The 22,703-nt window shown below is 44.0% G+C and overlaps 2 non-coding genes across 2 annotated transcripts; both read left to right on the top strand.

Moving 5' to 3' along the window:
• The first annotated feature begins 18,433 nt into the window (after positions 1-18,433).
• Trnas-cga lies at positions 18,434-18,508 on the top strand. The gene has a single exon. It is a non-coding gene; the product is annotated as a tRNA-Ser (tRNA).
• An 828-nt stretch (positions 18,509-19,336) lies between these two features.
• Positions 19,337-19,411, top strand: Trnas-cga. The gene has a single exon. It is a non-coding gene; the product is annotated as a tRNA-Ser (tRNA).
• The last annotated feature ends 3,292 nt before the right edge of the window (positions 19,412-22,703 follow it).

Below are 22,703 nucleotides of genomic sequence, written 5' to 3'. Positions count from 1 at the left end.
CAACAGTAATAAGTCGTTCACTTTGGTAGGCACAATACGTACACAATTTTTCTCTTCTCCAAACAGAGTGACAAAAGCTATATTTTAGGACTATAATTGCTCCCACGCAATATTTCATTCCGCAATGATAACCATTGTTGCATTCTATGTGAAAAATTGCAGTGAAAGTAAATGGGACGGGCGACCGTGAAAGTAGGAGTTTCGCATGAACAAGGCACACCGGAATCACGGTTAAAGAAGACAAGGGCGGAAACTGCAGAATGTTATTAGCACTCGTATGTTGCGTAGCATATGCCACGTTGTCCAGCCATGTGTCCATACCATTAGAATGTTGTGTACTTATTTATTTGCGAACTGTTTATCTCAGTGAAAGCATTCGGGATTACTCTCGACGCAGACAAATATCAGAGTTTCTTCGATATTTTACTTCAGTTAGGTGCATCTTCAGTGAGTTTCGATCACGTGCCAACTGCATTTAATCACTGTCATAGGAGAACGTCTCCAATAGGGCACAAGATGAAATGCTACAAGTAGCAGAGATTGAGTGTTAGTATCATAGTGATTGTACATTTTTTGCCAATTTTTTTAACTAAATGCATTTCAATTTTAAGGAGTGTGACATTTACATATCTGGCGTAGACAGGAGATTCAATAACACCATCGAGATGTGACCAATGAAACTGCTAATGTGTCAGTCATACAGCGCTTGGAAGTACATTGTCACTTTTGAATAATATATCCACAGAATTTTATGATTTTCTTTCATGAAAATGTATACAGTAGTATGTGAAATAATAATGAATACTGAATGTTATACATATGTTGTAAGATCGCTTTGCAAAGAGAACTCCGTCAGGGATATGACGCCAATATAGAATTAAGAACATGAAAATCTTAGAGATTTACTTAAGTGCCAGCACAGCATTGTAGATAAGTGGCATCCATTCTGTCTTTGTTGAGTTGTGAACGAGAACATATGTACGAGGACGTCCCGAAAAGTAATGGCTCCGAATTTTTCATTGCATCTTAATATTGGATGTAGTGTTATGTATTGTACATATTAACCGGTCGGCTTTCATGCTTCAGTAGCGCAGGTGCAGACTTCGCCTCTAGAGATCTCTGAACTGTTCGGTGTAAAACGGCGGTGTGTAACATTATTACACTTCAGCGCCAAAGAAACTGGTATAAGCATGGGTATTCAAATACAGAGATATGTATACAGGCAGAATACGACGCTGCGGTCGGCAAGTCCTATATAAGACAACAAGTTTCTGGCGCAGGCTTCAGATCGGTTACTGCTGCTACAACGGCAGTTTATGAAGATTTAAGTGAGTTTGAACGCGGTGTTATAGCCGGCACACGAGCGATCGGATACAGCATCGCCGAGGTAGCGATGAAGTGGGCATTTTCCCTTATGACTATTTCACGAGCGTACGGAGAATATCATGAATCCAGTAAAACGTGAAATCTTCGACATCGCTGCGACCGGAAAAAGATCCTGCAAGAACGGGTCCTACGACGACTGAAGAGAATCGTTCAACATGGCAGAAATGCAACCCTTCCGCAAATTGCTGCAAGTTTCAATGCTGGGCCATCAACAAGTGTTAACGTGCGAAACATTAGACGAAACATCAACGATAAGGGCTTTCGGAGCCGAAGGCGCACTCGTGCACCCTTGATGACTGCATGACACAAGGCGTCACGCCTCGCATGGGCCCGTCAACACCGACATTGGAATGTTGATGACTAGAAACATGTTGCCTACTCTATGGGTCCCGTCCCAAATTGTATCGAGGAGATGGACGTGCACGGGTACGAAGACAACCTCATGAATCCATCGACCCTGTATGTCAGCAGGCGACTGTTCAAGTTGGTGGTGGCTCTATAATGGTGAGGGGCGTGTGCAGTTGGAGTGATACGGGACCCCTGACACATCAAGATACGATTATGACAGATAATCCCGTCTGATCACCTACATCGATTCATTCCATTATACTTTCCGACGGACTTGGGCAATTCCAGAAGCATAATGCGACCTCCCACACGTCCATATTTCCTACAGAATGGCTCCAGAAACACTCTTCTGAGTAAACACTTCCGCTGCCCATGAAACTGCCCGGACATGAATATTATGAGCATGTCTGGGATGCCTTGCAACGTGCTGTTCAGAAGCGATCTCGACCCCCTCGTACTCTCACGGATTTATGGACAACCCTGCAGGATCCATGGTGTCAATTCCCTCCAGACTACTCGAGACATTAGTCGAGTCCATGCTACGTCTCGTTGCGGCAAATGTGCGTGCTCGCGGGGTCCCTGCACGATATTAGGCTTGTGTACCAGTTTCTTTAACTCTTCAGTGTATATCAGTGCATGAGAAACGGCGTACAGTAATCGAGTTTCTAACGGCAGAAAACGTTCGTTCACACGTCGAGCGTCTTTCCTTTAAACTTACAGTTCCAGATCCCACACGAGCGCTTCGGCGTCTGCAACAGACCCGACGTCCTGTGTTCAGTCATCGATCATCCGCCCTATAGACCCCACTTGGCCTCTCCGATTTTCATCTGTTTCCAGACTTTAAAGAACACCTTCGAGAACCTCACTTTGGTAGTGATGAAGCGGTGCAAGCAAAGGTGAAGTTGTGGCTCCGTCGGCAGTCAAACATTATATAGTGATGGTATCAGCAAGCTTGTCTCTCGTTTGGAGAAATGTGTCCTTCGCCAGGTAGATTATCTTCAGAAATGGGTATCTAGACCTGAAGAAAAAAGATTGTGGAATGTTAATGAAGTTTGTTTGATTTAAATAGTTTTCAGAGTTTCCACATAAAAAAGTCGGATGCATTACTTACTTTTCATCACGTCCTCGAACGCTATGAGAAAGCTTTGAAATAACGTTGGAACATTGGTTTTGGAAGTAAGTTATGTCGAAGTGACAGGGAAGTATGTGAGGTGGACAGTGAAGAATTTTTGCGAGTTTGAGTATGCTTTCTCTCGCTGCGTCAATATTTTCGCTAACTGACAAATGATTGGTAGCGGAGCCAGGGCTTATGTCAGTTTATCTTCTGTGTTCAGTAAACTAACGAAAAACCGTTGTTTAGTATGTACTGTACTAAAACAAATCAACTACAACTTACCGTGATAACGACACGAAAAAGATCTTTTTTAATCAAAGAAAGTAACACAAATAGCACTTTCGGCTTCGAAACGATGTGTGTCTACGTTCCGTCCACAATCATACTGAAGTAGCATTAGAAGAAAGACTGCCACGGAAGAATGCAAATGTAACAGCAGAGATATATCCATAACCGAAACCCAGTAAACAAGTCTTTTGTGCCACAATTAAATCAGTACATTTGACAGAAGCAACATGTACAACAGACCTGACGCCCTATGATCTCAGTCATCGATCATCTGCCCTACGGATCTCAATTGGCCCCTATAGAGTAACGAATAAAGGCAACGACTTACAAAACGTCAGGTTGAAAAGTTACCGTAAGATTTCTTTACCGATTCTTTCGCAAAAGAAATCTTGTCTCCAGCCAGATAAGAACAGAAAACTAACGCAGTCTCGAAATGATAAAGTTATCTTACCGAAACAGTTTCCTTCAAATCGTGGCAAGAACGAAAACAAACTCGCTGATGTCCAAATTAGACACCTTGGGAGAGAAAAGCAAGTGAAATCGCACAGGAGAGGGAAGGCCACTACACCTGATGGGGTACCAACACGATTCTACATAGTGTATGTGAGAGAACTTGCCCCTTTCCGGCAACTATATGCCGCAGGTCTCTGGAAGAGGGAAACGTTCTTTATGACTGGAAGAAGGCATAGGTCATTCTCCTTTTAAAGAAGGGTCGCTGAACAGAGGCACAAAACTATAGGCCCAGATCACAGCTCTCCAACAGTTGCACAATTCTATTGCTGGAAGACCCGCAAAGGATCGGCGCTTGGGGCAGGGAGTGGCAATTGACCCTCAACATACCGAAATGCAGCTTATTACGAGTACATAGACAGAAAGACTCATTATTGCATGATCACACGATTGGATAACAAGGACTGGAAACAATAACTTCCATAAAATATCTAGGGTACAAAGAAATTGGAACGACCACTCAAAATTAATTCCGAGTACGGCGAGTGCCAGATTGAGATTCAATGAAAGAATCCTCAGAAAATGCAATCAGTCAACAAAGAAGGCAACCCGACTGCTACAAAGATGAAGGTGGTATACGAACTGAGGACTGGTTGATACTCGTCTCATCGGTCAAAGGGATATTGGTGAGGCTTACATCGAGTTGATTCGCGGTCGTTTACATATTTTCCGATTGAAATGGAAATGCCGTGTTGCTAGGGCCTCCCGTCGGGTAGACCGTTCGCCTGGTGCAAGTCTTTCGAGTTGACGCCACTTCGGCGACTTGCGTGTCAGTGGGGATGAAATGATGATGAAAGACACACAACACCCAGTCATCAAGAGGCAGTGAATATCCCTGGCCCCGCCGGGAATCGAACCCGGGACCCCGTGCGCGGGAAGCGAGAACGCTACCGCAAGACCACGAAATATAGTAAGATCGCGTGGTGCATAGCACCGGGGCTGTGACGACGATCCCATCGAGTGGCGAAAACTCCCCACCACGTCCTCGGGTTGTCAAAGGAAGTGTCTAAAGTGACTTAAAGAGAACTTTTGTTTTTGACTCATCAGTCTTCTAACTAGCTTTACGCGCCCCGCGACGAGTTCTTCTCCTGTGCTAACCTCTTCATGTCAGAGTAACACTTGCAACGTACGTCCTCAGTTATTTACTTGTTGTATTCTAATCTCTGTCTTCCTTTACAGGTCCGCCTCGTTATCCCAAGTTCGCGGCTTTACGTTGAGTTTCGTAGAGGGCGCTGCCGGTTTAGGGGGCGCTGAGACCCAGTGGCGGTCTGAGGAGAGAGCGGAAGCAGTAGTGGAGCGCCAGGAGTAGCGGCGTTCAGACCGAGGCCGTCTGAGGTCTGGGCGGCAAGTGGACACGTGATCCCGATTCACCTTGAAGCGAATTTTCAGCCGGTACCGGGCGTGTTAGTTGGTACGTGATCGCTTCAGCCTGACGGTTGTTTCTGGCTCGGAAAAACCGTGTAGCTTGCGAGTGTGAAACCTTAGTAGCGTCCGACAGGTTTACATCGTTTATCCGGAACCACTGATTTCGTGGAAGCATCGGTTGATTTCCCCTAGTAGTAGAAACAGCCTTACTCTGCCTGTGTGGCCTTATCGCATACCGTCCTCCGTGTCTTTCAGACTTCGTGTTTTGGCGATCTCGGATGAAGACGTTGGTAAACTGCTCCCCCACATTTCGCCTTTTAGTCGTCTGTATTCATGGAATTTTAATGAGTCTGTGCTTTCTCTGATTCTTATTATAGACTATACTACCTAGCAAAAGTATGGGGGAGGGAAAGGATCCACCTTGGTTCGACAAACATATTTGAAAGTTGCTGAGAAAGCAGAGAATTATGCACAGTCGTTTTAAATGTAGTCACCGACCCGCTGACAAACAGAGATTATGCGAAATGAAAGCAGCTGTCAAAAGGTCAACGAAAGATTTTTAACGAATTTTAAAGTACTATTTTATCTGAAGATTCTAAAACTAACCCCAAAAAATTCTGGTCGTACGTAATATCTATGAACGTTACGGATAATTGAATACCTTCTCTTGCTGACAGTACGGGTAACGTAACGGATGATGACAAAGAAAAGGCTTAAATTCTAAACCTAGTTTTAAAAACTCGTTTACGGCAGTGGACTGCAGCACCATTGCCCCTTTCAATTATCAAACAAACGCAAGGACGGCTCACGTAGTCTTTAGTGTATCTGGGATTGTAAAACAGTCAAGATCCTTCGACGCCAGGAAGACATCTGGCCCAGACAGTATTCTCGTAAGATTTTATGTTGACTATGCTACAAATACAGCACCATTCTTATCCAGCATCTATCAGAGACCGTTGGAACAGCGGAGAGTTCCACGGGACTGGAAGAAAGCCCAGGTCATAGCAACCTATAAGAAGGGTAGAAAATCGGATGCACATAATTACCGGTGAATTTATCTGACATCGATTTGTTGTAGAATCATGGAACATATTTTGTGTTCAGACTCTCAAAAGCTCATCTGCAGAAACCAGCACGGTTTTAGGCAACTTCGGTCATGTGAGGAACAGCTGGCCCTCTTTGTGCATGATATACAAGAGGCTCTAGATACCGGCTCCCAGGTTGATGCCATATTCCTCGACATTCGACCGGCATTCGACTCAGTTCCGCACTGTCACTCGCTCCAAAAAGTGCGCGCTTACGGTCTATCCGATGACATATGTGTTTGGATAGAAAGTTTTCTGACAGACAGAGACCTGTATGTCGTCCTGAATGAGGAGACTTCAACAGAAACAAGCATAACATGAGGTGTGTCCCAGGGCAGCGTAATAGTTCTGCTGCTTTTTACGATTTACATAAAATATCTGGTTTTTGGTATTGACAGCGGCTTTAGACTGTTTGCCGATGATGCTGTAGTCTACAGGAAAGGAGTATCACACGAAAATTGTGAACAAATCAATGAGGATTTGCAGAAAATAAATGAGTGGTGTAATGACTGGCAGCTACTTCTCAGTATTAGTATGTGTAACCTACTGCGTATAACAAAGCGAAAATCCCCATTAATGTACGAGTACAAAATAAATGCCCAGTCTCTGGAAGACGTAACATCCTCAAGTATCTGGGTGTGACTTCGAAATGATGTCCAATGGAACGATCAGATTACACAAGTAACGGGTAAGGCGAAGTCTAGATTGTGGTTTATTGGTAGAATCCTGAGGCGATGCTGTCCTTGAATAAAGAAAATTGCTCACGATACTTTAGTTCGTCCAGTCTTATTGTTCGTCTGTATGGGACACTAACCAGTTGGGTCCGATTCAAGAGATTGAGAAGGTCCAAAGAAGAGTTGCAAGATTCGTGACTGGTACATTTAGCCATCGAGAGAGCGTTTCAAATGTCATAGAAAGTTTGGAGTGGGATACACTTGCAGATAGACGACGCGCTAAACGAAAGGTGCTGGTCACTAAATTCCAACATCCGATCTTCGCGGAGGATGCGGAGCATGTATTATTACCACGAACTTTCAAATTGCGCGCGATCCGCGAGTGGAATAGAGGGGGGGGGGGGGTGGGGGAATATGACTTTGGCGAGATTAGTGCCCTCTGCCAGACACCGCTTGGTGGCTAGCGGAGTATATATGTTGATGTAGATGCAGAACCTGTAGTTTCAGTCTGCCTCAGTATCTTACTGTGAATTAAGGGAGTGTGACAGTATGGTCCCGGCAAGTAGTTGACCCAAACTTAGATGCGCGTTCAGTGCGTTTAAGTGTTACAAGTGTGCTGCTCATTTGCTTGTTTTGATCTTATTGGAGCCAATAGCAGACCTGGTGCGTTTGGAATGGGACACCGATGCAAGGCTACACCACAGAGCAGCTGTACGGCTCTGAAACTTATGTCTTTTTAAAGTGCAATGTGTATCTACTGTTTTCTTGTAGGTTGTTGTTCGGCTAGAAAGCCGGATTAACTCTAAAAACTCAAGTTACCTGGAGTAAGTTCTAACGGTTACTTGCCTAAAACTGCACTGAGTGTAACTTGAAATTGGAACTGTTGCTCTATTTGTAATTTAAGAGTGACCTATATTGAGGCTTTAGAAGTGTTCACTTGCTTCCATAAATGGCTCTTAATACATTCTGGCTGCCTTAACTAAACGGCTACTCCGCCAATTTATTCTAAGAATTAAAATTGTTACTCTGATTGCAATTTAAGTGTGGCGTGCCCTAAGCCTTTAGGAGGTTTTACTTGTTTCTGATCTGGTTTCATTGAGTCAGTCGACCCTTGGGTGCATGCCATTATCTACACTTCCATAAAACGCAAATGAGTATGCAAGAAACTCTTTATGAAGATTTTGCAAGTTTGCTCTGACTGTCGCCTACCGTAACCCGCGTGGGACCTATACTGAAGCGCCAAAGAAACTGGTAAACGCATGGGTATTCAAATAGAGTGAATTGTAAACAGGCAGAATACGGTGCTGCGATCGCAACACCTATGTAAAACAAGTATCTGGCACAGTTGTTAGATCGGTTACTGCTGCTACTGTGGCAGTTTATCAAGATTTCAGTGAGTTTGAACGTGGTATTATGGTCGGTACACGAGCGTTACGACAAGGCATCTCCGAATTAGCGATGGAGTAGGGACTTTCCAGTACGACCATTTCGCAAGTGTACCATGAATACCACAGGAATCCGGCTCATCATCAAGTTGAAACGCCCCCTTTGAACAATTATACAGGACTGTGCTTATACTGACACACAATATTTTTAGCGCAACGCAATCTGACTTTCAATAATCCCTACAAAAAAATGGCCCTGACTAACATTAAACTATACCTTTCACAAATCACTTACCTCACAAAAATCTTCGTTACTCACGCTACTGCAATACAGCGAGCGCCACTACTGCCAGCTAAATAAAAGATTCAAACTACTGAAGGCACTAACTACTGATAGGCATAGTTAGCAAATGAAACATTTTGATAGAGTAAAAACAATGTATTTACCTTAATACGAGTATTGTTCAAAAGTCATAATATATATAGCAGTTCATGACATCCAGTCTTACAAATTTCAAAACTCCGCCATTTCTCTCCCCACATCCACCACTGCTGGCGGCTCACCTCCAACTGCGCAACGCTACGCGCTGTTCACATCCAGCTGCCCAACACTACAATGGCGAATATTACAACAATGCTAACCAGCCACATACTGCACACAGCACAGCCAGTGATTTTCATACAGAGCGCTACGTGGCGTTACCAATAAAATGTTAGTCAGGGCCATTCTTTTGTAGGGATTATTGAAAGTCAGATTGCGTTGCGCTAAAAATATTGGGTGTCAGTTTAAGCACAGTCATGTATAATTGTTCAAAGGGGAGTGCCTTCAGTAGTTTGAATCTTTTATTTAGCTGGCACTGCCAGCTAAATAAAAGATTCAAACTACGGAAGGCACTAACTACTGATAGGGATAGTTAGCAAATGAAAGATTTTAATAGAGAACAAACAATGTATTTACCTTAATATCATCAAAAGTAATAATATATATAGCAGTTCATAATAAGAAAAATAAATCCATAGTAAAACTGGCTTAATAGAGTGATACAAAGTCAAATTCAGTAACATTATGCCTGGCAAACAGCAGCAGCAAATGAAGTAACTTATACCTAAACATGACAAAGCTCAAGCAGAAAAAATAGCACACTAAAGACAACAATGCAGATAAGGGAAATGTATAATCACATCTTAATGTCTACATAATCAAAATGGTGCACCACAAAAACTAATTCTACAAAAAATTACCAAGTACTTGAAAAGAAAATTATATATGCAGTTACTGTTATTAGTCCCTTCTTATTGTTCTTTCCATTCCAAGAGCTCCTTTTTCGAAGAATGTAGATCATAAAATAATTATTTAATAGATCTGTTGACAGAAAGTGTTCACATTAGCAAATGCATTTAAGTTTATTTTATAAAACCAATGCTGCAACACAGCTGGAAACTAGATATCACATGAAATAAGCAACTATGAAAAGCAAAGCATAAAAATATAATTCAATAGTCATGTGACATTTCATAAGTTAGTAGAAATTCTCTCAACTAGAAAGACAATAGTCATAATCAGGTGTATAGACATAAAAATATTTCTCGCCATTTCATTAAGTATTTCAGTAAATATCATAAATTAAGAGCTCCACAGTGTTGTCATATGTTTTGAAGTTTGAGCGTGTCATATTTGCGATGTTTTCTACAAAGGAATGTCAATAGCGAGGATAATGGCCCCCTTTTTTTTACCTGTGCCTCTGAAAAGGCACACACTAATGACTTTTTCTCCAGGCGTCTGACACAGCTGGACGCTCAAGACGCATTACGTCAAGGTCACTTGGCTTTCTTACCGAAATATTTACGATACCAGTTTGCAATACAGTGACAGTCTCATATAAAAAATTTCACAGGTCTAGAATGTGCGTTACAAATCTGTAGAAACAAAATCCTGTAAATATAACAGTGTCCAAAAAATTTTCGTCGGCATTGTGGTACATTCACGCATTTACATACATTTCATAACTCTTAAAGTTCGATTCTTGGTTTCCAACATCCTTTTCCACAAATCAGAGTCCCTAACCACTACTCATTATTCATATACGTATTCATCGACACTTCTTCAATATTTCATCATAATAAATACGTAGCATAATCAAATTCCTCATATAGCATCAGCTTATTGATCATAAACATACCGCAACCGTGTAATACACATCATCATTATAACATCATAAACCCTCAGCCAAATTTCAAAATCATCGTAGCTTCCTCCAATAATTTCAAAACCTAAAAAAAATTCTCTGCTCATGTCAAAAGTTTCAGCTACCTCAAACGTACTTTAAAATCATGCTCCCTTACCAAATACATCATTCAAAGCTCTCATAGTATCACAATGGTTCCGTAAAAATATGAACATTTCACAAAGTACAGACAAAATACAATTATCTCTCAGTTAAATGATCAGATAGCTGTGTAATTTATGTGTTAGAGAAATATGGTACCGATGTGTAAAGTTGTATAAGCAAATACCATATTAGCTAGGGCTCCTTGTGCTTGCCAAACACATGGTACACAAAGTAGGTGTGTACCCCCCTGAGGATTAATGTAATTATACCCTCAGGTGTTACAGATTACAGCAATGGAATGAAATGTATCACGGAAAACCTGTGTATCGTTGTACTTCAAAAATCTTTAAAAATAAATGATTTAAGTGAAATTAATCACTCAAATACATGTACTGTAGAGCTAAACTGTGCGTCATGTTGTAAGATAATCTCTGTGGAACTGTCGTAGATATTGTCCTCTGAAAGCTAAGTTCTGCAGAAGTCAATGTACTTACCTCATGATAAACAAAAGTGAAATGTTTTGCGTATAGATATCTTAGTTATTACGCTTATTGCCGTGATGAAGAAAGTACTGTCCTGTAACGTATTGTTGTGCTACGGAAAAGGCTGTTTCCTTGTAGCTATACCACAGAAGTTACTACTAAAACATGTTTTCCTTTCCAGGAGAATTCAGAAAACTGTACAGATGTAAAACAGATACACCGCAAAAGCAACATTGTAAATTGTCACTCATTAGTAGCATCGTGATAAAGTTGTGTAGCTGTCACATAAACTAACCACTGTGTCATCTGGTATCTCACAGAAAGTACTTTAAATCCAGAATGTATTTTCAAGTAAACCAAAATGTTGTATTAAAATGTCATTAGCAGTACTGGTAAATGTTCTAAGTATGTGAGCCTTATAGTCGTTACGTAATTGTGCAACTAACAAGCAAGAATATACACACACAATAACACTGTGTCGTCTGTTCACAATAACAATGCATTCGTAATTTCTGTTTAAATAAGTTCTCTTGGTTCTTGACTGGATATTTAACTTCAAACATTGTTGCATATTAACAGATTCTAAGTCTGACAAAGCGTACTAGTAATGTAAAGTGAAAAGTTATATGGCAAAGACAAAGTTAAAAAGCAGATTATCTTTCAATAAACGGTTTTACATGTGAAATGTGGTATAAACCTTTACTCTTCCTAGTACGCAGAGTTTCAACTTCAACGCAATTATCATGTGGTATATGGTACATCAGTAAAGAATGCTAAAATTTTTCTCAAGGTTACCGTCTATGTAATTTTACTCTGAGCCAGCCGGCGCACGTGGCTGCCTGCGGTGCGAGTCATTGTCTGTTTCTTTGTTGACGCGCGTCGTTACTGGGATTAGGAGACCTAACTTCTACAAATTCAGCTTGTCGAGAGTGCCCTGCTCTGTTTGAATATCGCCAGTTCTGATGCAATTCAAGTCTGTCGTTACGATTATACTGTCTGTCGTCATGTCGGTAGTTCCCGTACTTTCTTTCTTGTCGGTTAAGTGGTGGAAAATTTCTCCCTGAATTATCACTGCACGGTGGACCGTTGCGTCTTAAGTTATTCTGTCTCCCGTGATAATAATAGTTCTGGTTGCCATATTGTCTGTTTCTATGATTATCTCTGTCATATTCATTACTATGGAAATGCGATCTATCCCTGTAGTTATTACTACTCTGCCAACGGTTGTCATACGGGTGGTGTCTGTTTTGGTCACAATTTGTGTTGTGAGAATAGCCTTGTCGTGTCTAGTTATTATGTCTTTCATCGCGGAATTGCGATGCATGTGACCTGTAATTGTTGTGTTCTTGTTTTCGCGTTCCGCGATTACCAGTGTCAATTTCTAATTCTTGTAAGAGTCCCTGAAAAGCTTCAATGTCGTCTTTGCAACGTCCTGCCAAAATAATATGTCGTAAATGTTCAGGTAATTTGATTAAGCAAATGTGGATGAGCTCTGAGGGGCTGTATGGGTTTGACAGGTACTGATTCTTGTGCAACATGTCTTCAAAATATTTCACAAGACTGGAAAATTTAGATTGCTCGAAATGTTTCATCATTATGATGCTATGTTTTACTCGGTCTTGTGTGGCTTGAGACCAATACGCTGAGAGGAAGGCATGGTAAAATTCTCCTTCACTGTGGCAATCGTGAATGGCCGATCGCATTCTTACAGCTGGTTCATTCTCCAAGTAGCCACACATAAATTCTAACCCGTGCTCCAATGACCACTTGGGAGGAAAACAATGAGAGAATTGATGAAGCCATTCTTGTGGATGAATGTCGTTGTCAGAATTCTTAAATGTTTTGAATTTACGTGTAGTAATGAACAGCTTACAATCAAAATCATCGTGTCGGCGAGTCGCACATCGCTCATTGTTACTTCGTTTCGGCGGTTCCATCTCAAAATTCGGTGTACCTTGCCAATTTCTTTCATAATTTCCGAAATGTCCTGTGTTATTATTTTGTGGTTGCTCCGTATTTTTATGTCCCTCTTCCCGTACTGGAGCGCGAATGTCCTCTGAAATATGTAATTCTTGTATTACTTGTGCCAAGTGATCTTGTACTTCCCGGATTTATCTTTTGTACTGTGTATTGATTTGATTTTGATTTTGTTTGAATTTTCTAATTTGTTCATAATCTTCAGTGTCCATGAAGGCTACAGGTCTTGAGTCATTCAGATCATAATCTACCTTTGTGGATAAGTTAGTGAACTGATCTGAAAGTTCGGCTACTTTATCCGTTAGTGAAATTATTTCCTCTGTGTGTTTTTCTGAACCAAGTTTCAGAGTGTTCATTTGTGTTGAAATCGTATCTACTGTGTCCTTTAAGTTTTCCTGAGTTTTTGCAAGTTGCGTAACCGAATCGGTAGAAGCAACTGAGTCAATTTTAACTTGAAAGGTGTCGTGATTTTCATGAACAATAGTTTGCATTTCTTTTATGTCTGCTTCGTGATTCTGTAATGCAGTTTCATGGCGCGAAAAAATAGGTTGGAAATGCTATCAAATTTGTGTTTTTACGTCATTACAGACTTTTTGACATTTCGATTCAATGTTATGTAACTCAGTAGTTAAATATTCACGTGTTTGTTCAAGTGTGGTGTCTAACTTCCGAAGATTTTGTTCCATTGTGTCTAACTGTTGCTGTGTTTGTCTCTGGTGTTCCATTGTGTCTAACTTTTGAAGCTTTTGCTGTGTTTGTCCCTGATTTTGTTCCATTTGTTGCATTAATTGCAAAAATAATGTATTAGTGTCTGGAATGTATTTCTCTATGCTTTTTGGCAGTGCATTTTCACCGGCAACATTCACGTTTTAACAAGCAGAAAATGTGTCTTGATTCATTTGAGAAAACGGTGAGGACCGAAACCTGAGTCTACAGTATTTGCAATATTGTATTCTGTCGTTTCGGATTCCTGAAGCCAGCTGTTGCCGACCGATCGATCGATAATGCTTCCCTGTTCACTAATTGTTTCACTGCCGACACCATTATTTGCAGCCCGCTCCATTTCCCTATGCACAAGTACCAAGTTACTACTTTGAACATTAGTTAATTCATTACTCTGAGGCGCTAACACACTACTTTCGTGTTCACTGTCATTTCTCAGTTTACTTTGAAGCCTAGTATTACGTTTTTCACACGCCATTATTGTCACAATATTTCACACGACAACACAGAAAAGCACAATTTGAAGAGCAAAATAACAAAACACATTAACATAGCATTGAAAATAATATCTAGTTAATTGCATGCACAGCTGCTAAATACTTGGTGCAAATCTACATGCATGCCACACCTGTGTACAACAATGAAAAACTACAACTACAAAGGAAATTCTCTCTATAGTTACGCGCTAGCAATAAACAAAAGCTACACTAATTACACAAACTACAAGAAAAAATCAGAAGATTCCAGTGAGGTATCCTCGGCTAAGGGTCGACTTATGAAACGTCCCCTTTGAACAATTATACAGGACTGTGCTTATACTGACACACAATATTTTTAGCGCAACGCAATCTGACTTTCAATAATCCCTACAAAAAATGGCCCTGACTAACATTAAACTATACCTTTCATAAATCACTTACCTCACAAAAATCTTCGATACTCAAGCTACTGCAATACAGCGAGCGCCACTACTGCCAGCTAAATAAAAGATTCAAACTACTGAAGGCACTAACTACTGATAGGCATAGTTAGCAAATGAAACATTTTGATAGAGAAAAAACAATGTATTTACCTTAATATTGTTCAAAAGTCATAATATATATATATAGCAGTTCACGACATCCAGTCTTACAAATTTCCAAATTCCGCCATTTCTCTCCCCACATCCACCACTGCTGGCGGCTCACCTCCAACTGCGCAACAGTACACACTGTTCACATCCAGCTGCCCAACACTACAATGGCGAATATTACAACAATGCTAACCAGCCACAGACTGCACACAGCACAGCCAGTGATTTTCATACAGAGCGCTATGTGGCGTTACCAATAAAATGTTAGTCAGGGCCATTCTTTTGTAGGGATTATTGAAAGTCAGATTGCGTTGCGCTAAAAATATTGGGTGTCAGTTTAAGCGCAGTCATGTATAATTGTTCAAAGGGGAGTGCCTTCAGTAGTTTGAATCTTTTATTTAGCTGGCACTGCCAGCTAAATAAAAGATTCAAACTACGGAAGGCACTAACTACTGATAGGGATAGTTAGCAAATGAAAGATTTTAATAGAGAACAAACAATGTATTTACCTTAATATCATCAAAAGTAATAATATATATAGCAGTTCATAACATCCAGTCTTGCAAATTTCAAAACTCCGCCATTTCTTTCCCCACATCCACCACTGCTGGCGGCTCACCTCCAACTGCCCAACGCTACGCGCTGTTAACAGCCAACTGGCCAACGCTACAATGGCGAGTATTAAAACAATGCCAACCAGCCACAGACTGCACACAGCACAGCCAGTGATTTTCATACAGAGCGCTACGTGGCGGCGGCGTTACCAATATAAGAACCTAAACAGCCTACTTTCATAGCCTCCATGCTCCCCACAAAAATTTTTACAAATTGTTTTGGGGAGTGGCCAATAATGATTTGATAAAATTTTTCATAGTTACAATAACAAAGATATCAAATGCACACACTTATTGATACAATGTTGGTCAAAAGCTAAAATTTTCTCACAGTACCTAAAGACAGTCCTGATCATTCATCACAGTAAAATTGCAGTGTTTTTTTTTTTTTTTTTTTTTTTTTTTCAAAGTCTGAGCAGTAAAATAGAATGCACACGGAAGTAGTGGATTTCCATGCAGTCTTGAAGTAGTGTTGTCCTTCCAACGGAAAGACAGTGCTGACTCTTGTCATGCAGACGGGTAATGGGCCACAGCAGAGCAATCCCACAGCAGAGTCAGTCAAAGTTTTGAAGAATATTGGTAAGGATCATTTAACTGAGAGAGAAAAACCTTTTTACTGTGGCAGTGACAGATGTTTACGTAATTACACTGTTGGATAACTTCACACTTACGAAATTGTATTATGTCTGTACTTTGTGAACTGTTCATATTGTTTCGGACCCATTGTGATGTTATGAGAGCTTTGAATGATGTATTTGGTGCAGTTCATGACATCCAGGCTTACAAATTTCAAAACTCCGCCATCTCTCTCCCCACATCCAACACTGCTGGCGGCTCACCTCCAACTGCGCAACACTACGCGCTGTTCACATCCAGCTGCCGCTGCCCAACATTACAACACAATATTTTTTTGGCGCAAAGCAACCTAACTTTCAAAAATCCCTACAAATGAATGGCCCTGACTAATATTAACCCATACGTTTCACAAATCACTTACCTCACAAAAATTTTGGTTACTCGAACTACTGCAATACTGCAAGCGCCACTACTGCCAGCTAAATAAAAGATTCAAACTACGGAAGGCACTAACTACTGATAGGGATAGTTAGCAAATGAAAGATTTTAATAGAGAACAAACGATGTATTTACCTTAATATCATCAAAAGTCATAATATATATAGCAGTTCATGACATCCAGTCCTACCAATTTCAGAACTCCGCCATTTCTTTCCCCACATCTACCACTGCTGGCGGCTCACCTCCAACTGCCCAACGCTACGCGCTGTTAACAGCCAACTGCCCAACGCTACAATGGCGAGTATTAAAACAATGCACACGTTCACATTCACCTGCCCAACACTACAATGGCGAATATTAAAACAATGCTAACCAGCCACAGACTGCACACAGCACAGCCAGTGATTTTCATACAGAGCGCTACGTGGCGTTACCAACAAAAAAAACCTATACAGCCTACTTACAAAGTCTCCGACATTTCAGTGGCCGGAAAAAGATCCTGCAAGAACACGACCGATAACAACTGATGAGAATCTTTCAAATCGACAAAAGTGCAGCCCTTCCTCAAATTGCTGCAGATTTCAATGCTGTGCCATCAACAAGTGTCAGCGTGCGAACCATTCAGCGAAATATCGTCGATATGGGCTTTCGGAGCCGAAGGCCCGCTCGTGTACTTTTGACGACTGCACGACACAAGGCTGCAGCTTCGCCTGGGTCCTGCAATACCGACAAGGGCTGTTGATGACAGAAAACATGTTGCTCTGGTCGTACGATTTTCATTTCAAATTGAACCGGGCGGATGCACGTGTACAAGTATCGATACAACCTCATGAATCAATAGACCCTCCATATCAGCAGGGTACTGTTCAAGCTGGACTCTATAATGGTGTATGGCGTGTGCATTTGGAGCGATATGGGACCCCTGATATGGTTAGAAACGACTCTGACAGGTGGCACGTATGAAGCATCCCGTCGGATCACCTGCATCCATTCATGTCCATTTTGCATTCCGACTGACTTGGGCAATTTCAACAAAACAATGCGATACGCCAGACGTCCAGAAGTGCTACAGTGGCTCCACGAACACTGTTCTAAGTTTAAACACTTCCGCTTGCCACCAAACTCGCCAGACGTTAACTTTATTAAGGATATCTGGGATGCTTTGCAACGTGATTTTCAGAAGAGATCTCCATCCCCTCGTACTCTTGCGGATTTATGGATAGCGCTACAGGATTCAAAGTGTCTATCCCCCCAGGAGTACTTCAGACATTTGTGGAGTCCATGCCACGTCATGTTGCGGCACATCTGCGTGTTTGCGTGCTTGCGGGCGTTCTGCGCGATATTTGGCAGGTGTGGCAGTTTCTGCGGCTCTTCAGTGTATGAATGTCTTGTTTCATAATGGCACCAAGTGAAACTGTTCTCCCCGAAGCTGCTGCTACAAAGTATTCTTTCACTAAATCGCCATTAGTGAATGAGAAGAACGATTTCTTTAAAAAAAAAAAAAAGTGCTATTTTGTAGCTCATCCTGACTGCAGAATCACTTAATTTTTCTCCCTCTTCTTCCTCCTCTCTCCTCAGAGAGCTTCCTTTTACTTACTAAAACCTCTTGTACTACGCATTTTTAGTGTCCGTAAAGTTTGGCTTCGTAATGCAGCAGTGCGTTTGTAAACTGACAGTCGTGAAACTCTTCAGTTATTGTACAGTAAATATTTTGCGGACCCACCTACTGCGTAGAAAAAGTAAGATAGAAATCCGAAGACATTGTCGGTATTAAACTTCCTGGCAGATTAAAACCGTGTGCCCGACCGAGACTCGAACTCGGGACCTTTGCCTTTCGCGGGTAAGTGCTCTACCAACTGAGCTACCGAAGCACGACTCACGCCCGGTACTCACAGCTTTACTTCTGCCAGTACCTCGTCTCCCACCTTCCAAACTTTACAGAAGCTCTCCTGCGAACCTTGCAGAACTAGCACTCCTGAAAGAAACGATATTGCGGAGACATGGCTTAGCCACAGCCTGGGGGTACTGGCAGACGTAAAGCTGTGAGTACCAGGCGTGAGTCGTGCTTCGGTAGCTCAGTTGGTAGAGCACTTGCCCTCGAAAGGCAAAGGTCCCGAGTTCGAGTCTCGGTCGGGCACACAGTTTTAATCTGCCAGGAAGTTTCATATCAGCACACACTCCGCTGCAGAGTGGAAATCTCATTCTGGAAACATCCCCCAGGCTGTGGCTAAGCCATGTCTCCGCAATATCCTTTCTTTCAGGAGTGCTAGTTCTGCAAGGTTCGCAGGAGAGCTTCTGTAAAGTTTGGAAGGTAGGAGACGAGGTACTGGCAGAAGTAAAGCTGTGAGTACCGGGCGTGAGTCGTGCTTCGGTAGCTCAGTTGGTAGAGCACTTGCCCGCGAAAGGCAAAGGTCCGGAGTTCGAGTCTCGGTCGGGCACACAGTTTTCATCTGCCAGGAAGTTTCATATCAGCGCACACTCCGCTGCAGAGTGGAAATCTCGTTCTGGAAACATCCCCCAGGCTGTGGCTAAGCCATGTCTCCGCAATATCCTTTCTTTCAGGAGTGCTAGTTCTGCAAGGTTCGCAGGAGAGCTTCTGTAAAGTTTGGAAGGTAGGAGACGAGGTACTGGCAGAAGTAAAGCTGTGAGTACCGGGCGTGAGTCGTGCTTCGGTAGCTCAGTTGGTAGAGCACTTGCCCGCGAAAGGCAAAGGTCCGGAGTTCGAGTCTCGGTCGGGCGCACAGTTTTAATCTGCCAGGAAGTTTCATATCAGCGCACACTCCGCTGCAGAGTGGAAATCTCGTTCTGGAAACATCCCCCAGGCTGTGGCTAAGCCATGTCTCCGCAAGATCCTTTCTTTCAGGAGTGCTAGTTCTGCAAGGTTCGCAGGAGAGCTTCTGTAAAGTTTGGAAGGTAGGAGACGAGGTACTGGCAGAAGTAAAGCTGTGAGTAGCGGGCGTGAGTCGTGCTTCGGTAGCTCAGTTGGTAGAGCACTTGCCCTCGAAAGGCAAAGGTCCCGAGTTCGAGTCTCGGTCGGGCACACAGTTTTAATCTGCCAGGAAGTTTCATATCAGCCCACACTCCGCTGCAGAGTGGAAATCTCATTGTCGGTATTACACAACATCCATTCGCCATTGCTGGTATTAGTTCGCACCGCTGCCAAACCTTACCATCTCCCATTTTACAGTCAGCGCTAGTCCCGTGTTGTCGCGAGCACATAGTGAGCGCGTAATTCGTTCAGCCCGCTCCCCTTTCACACCGCAATTACTCTGCCTTAGAACGAGTGCGTGAGTAGGCATGAGTACCCGTACACAAAACCAGCGAGTTGTTAAGCCCTGACATGGAAGAATAGTGTTCATAGACTGGAAGAATGTTTTTGAAACACTGTTCAATTTTTTTTTTTTTCTATCGCTGTATTTATTAGGATGCACGACATTTCGTATCAAAGAGTCGAGCAAACTGGAGCCGTTTTAAACACCACAGTGTAGTTTTAGTATGGCGATCTGTTTGAACGGCTCTCAAGTTGGTGTGGTTCTGATTCCACTAGTGTGGACAACGGAAGGCAGCTTCCATTATTACAGGGGACGGCGCGCAGTGTAATACCAGTCGTAAAGAACACAGGTGCGTACGTCCGGGGTGGGAAGGGGGGGAGGGGGGGCACACGGAGCGTGAGCCGTCCAGCCGCGAGGCGTTGTACGACGCGCGAGGCACATTACCATAGGTAAACAGCTGGCGGGGGCGGCGGCGGCGGCGGCGGAGGCGGCGGCGGCGCGCCAGTGTTTCCTGAGCAAACTGCGCGCCGCGTGACCGGCCGCCGCTGCCCTCGTCTGTGCGTGCGTGCGTACGCGGCCCGCTGCGTGAGCGCCGCGACGAGCAAACACGCGCGTCCGCGGCGCCGCAGGCCGGAGCCCGCACACTGTCCTGGGAAGACGTCGCATGCCGCTAGGCAGTCTGGTGCCAGGTGGCAGGAGTGCTTACGCAAGCGCCCTCAGTTTACAAGTAATGTTTCCGCGGCATGGTGCGGCGGTTACTCTTAGCACAGAACTCGCACGTTCGAAATTCTAGGGATGTTAATAAAAATGATTGAAGCTTTATATTGACAACAATTTACATACATCGCCAAGAGCCACAGATTACATTCTAATATGGTGTCGGACCTCCTTTTATCCAGGGTACTGCAGCACATAGGAAGCCCTCTGTGGAAATACTGAGCCGGGCTGCCCCTACAGCCGTCCGTAGTTGCAGGATTTTGTGCACGATCTGACCTCACGATTACGTCCCATAAATCTTCGATGGGATTCATGTCGCATGATCTGGTTGCCAAAATCATTCGCTCGACAAGTAAACAATGTTGTTCAAATCTGTAACGAATACTTATACCCCGATGACATGGCACATGGCCATCCATAGAATTATAGAATTTCCATCGTTTTTTGGGAATATGAAGTCCATGAATTCCTACCAATGGTATCCCTGTAGCTGTAACATAGCGAATTCCTGTCACTGATCTGTTCAGATGGACCAGAGGACCCAGTCCACTCCAGGTAAACTACAGCCCACACCATTATGGACCCACCACCTGCTCGGTCTCACTAAGTTACGGACCGTGCATCGAGTCCGATGTCTAATCAGCAAAGGTGCTGTTCCTCCATGGTAGCCAATGGTAGTGATGAAGGCCTCTGTTTCCGATGGTTCTCAGACTGCTTCCGCAGGTTTTGGAAGTACGCTACGGCAGCCAGGTCCTCAGGGGAAGGCTGTCTTCTGCCGGAGCGCCAGTCCTCCTTCAGCCACTTCTCTGCGACCTGGTAGATGTGCTCCCAGTCACTGGGAGTGAAGATAGGGAGGGCGTATATCGCTCCCAGCTCCTTCCGAGACCACCTCTTGCAATACACCCCACGGATATGGCGGAGGTCGCACGGTTGGTGGGGAAGGGGAGGCTTCAGAATGTACGGCGGTGTGAAATGATATGGGTTGTCCCGCTGTGGGTACGACGCATCCTTTATGGACTCCGGGATCTTCTTAAGGAACAGCCGCACACTGCTCTCATCTGGGAGCGGCAGGCCTCTAATGATTCTTCCTCGACGTGTCAACGTGGGAGGAAGCGGACGGCGTCTCTTTCCTGGTTCGTGGGACTGCCTCCACAGTGGGTGGGCCGTCCAGGCAACTCGACGTCCATCGGCACCTGCATTTCTGCAGTGGGCGAGTCGATGGGCGTCTGCGTGGCGGCGTCCACCCCCACCGGGCGTCCCAAATGGGTGGCGGGGCCGGGGGCAGGCTCCTTCTTCTTGAGAACACAGAGCTCATCGCGCAACTGCAGGAGCTGGTGGTGAACAGTTGCGAGCTCTTCCTTAAGCGCTGCCCGTTCGGCCGCAAAGGCGTCTTGGTAGCCGGCCATGGCGACATCGGTGGCGGTTTCGACTCGGCGCGGCTCGCACCCACCACCAGAGCGGCGGTGGTGGGGGGGGGGGGGAGGGGGGACGGCCGTCTTAGCACCAGACACCGCCGCAGGGCAACGCGAGTTTGCGGCGTGCTAGCCGCCGCAGTTCGCGCATCTGCTGGCCTCCCCTCGTGGCTTGCTTCAACTACGAGTGTTCGTACGCCGCTGCACACTTCAAGCACGCGACAGCGCTCTTGCAAACACCCGCAGTGTGCCCCAGTTGCTGGCACTTGTAGCAGTGCACATTCTTCCGTTTCCGCTGTGGGCGCTTCGGCTGTCGTCGGTGACCGCGGTTGCTTCCCATCGCATCGATGAGTAGCTCTAGCGCGGCTGCGATCTTGCTGCCCTTGCGTCCAACCATATCTTGAGGCTAGTGGCGTACGCGAGCGACGATAACGAAGTGAGACGCAGGGAGTCGAGCAGCGGAGTGTGTGTGCGTGTGTGGTCCGTGTGGTGGACACACTGCCATGCTTCCGTCTCCATGTGCTTGCACAGTGCGTTGTCTTTAACCTTGTTACATGGCTTCGTTGAGTCTACGCCGCACTTCAACGTCAGCTCTTACCAGCTGAAATCTGGACTCATCTGCAAGGCCGCGGTTTTTCCAGTCGTCTCGGGTACAGCTCGACACACGCTTGACACTGTGGACCTTGGAATACTGAATTCCATAACGATCTCCGAAATGGAATGTCCCATGCATCTTGTTCCAACTACCATTCCGCGTTAAGAATCTGTTAATTCCCATCATGTGGCCATACTGACGTCGGAACCTTTTCGCATGAATCACTTGAGTACGAATGAGAGATCTGCCAATGAACTGCTCTTTTATATCTTGTGTACACGATACTACAGTCAGTCAGTATGTGTGCATATCGCTCTGGCATCACCTCAGTGTACAA

Source organism: Schistocerca piceifrons, chromosome 3 (assembly GCF_021461385.2).
Source record: "Schistocerca piceifrons isolate TAMUIC-IGC-003096 chromosome 3, iqSchPice1.1, whole genome shotgun sequence".
Classification (NCBI taxonomy): Eukaryota; Metazoa; Arthropoda; class Insecta; order Orthoptera; family Acrididae; genus Schistocerca; species Schistocerca piceifrons.
This window is presented reverse-complemented; position numbering and strand designations above follow the sequence as displayed.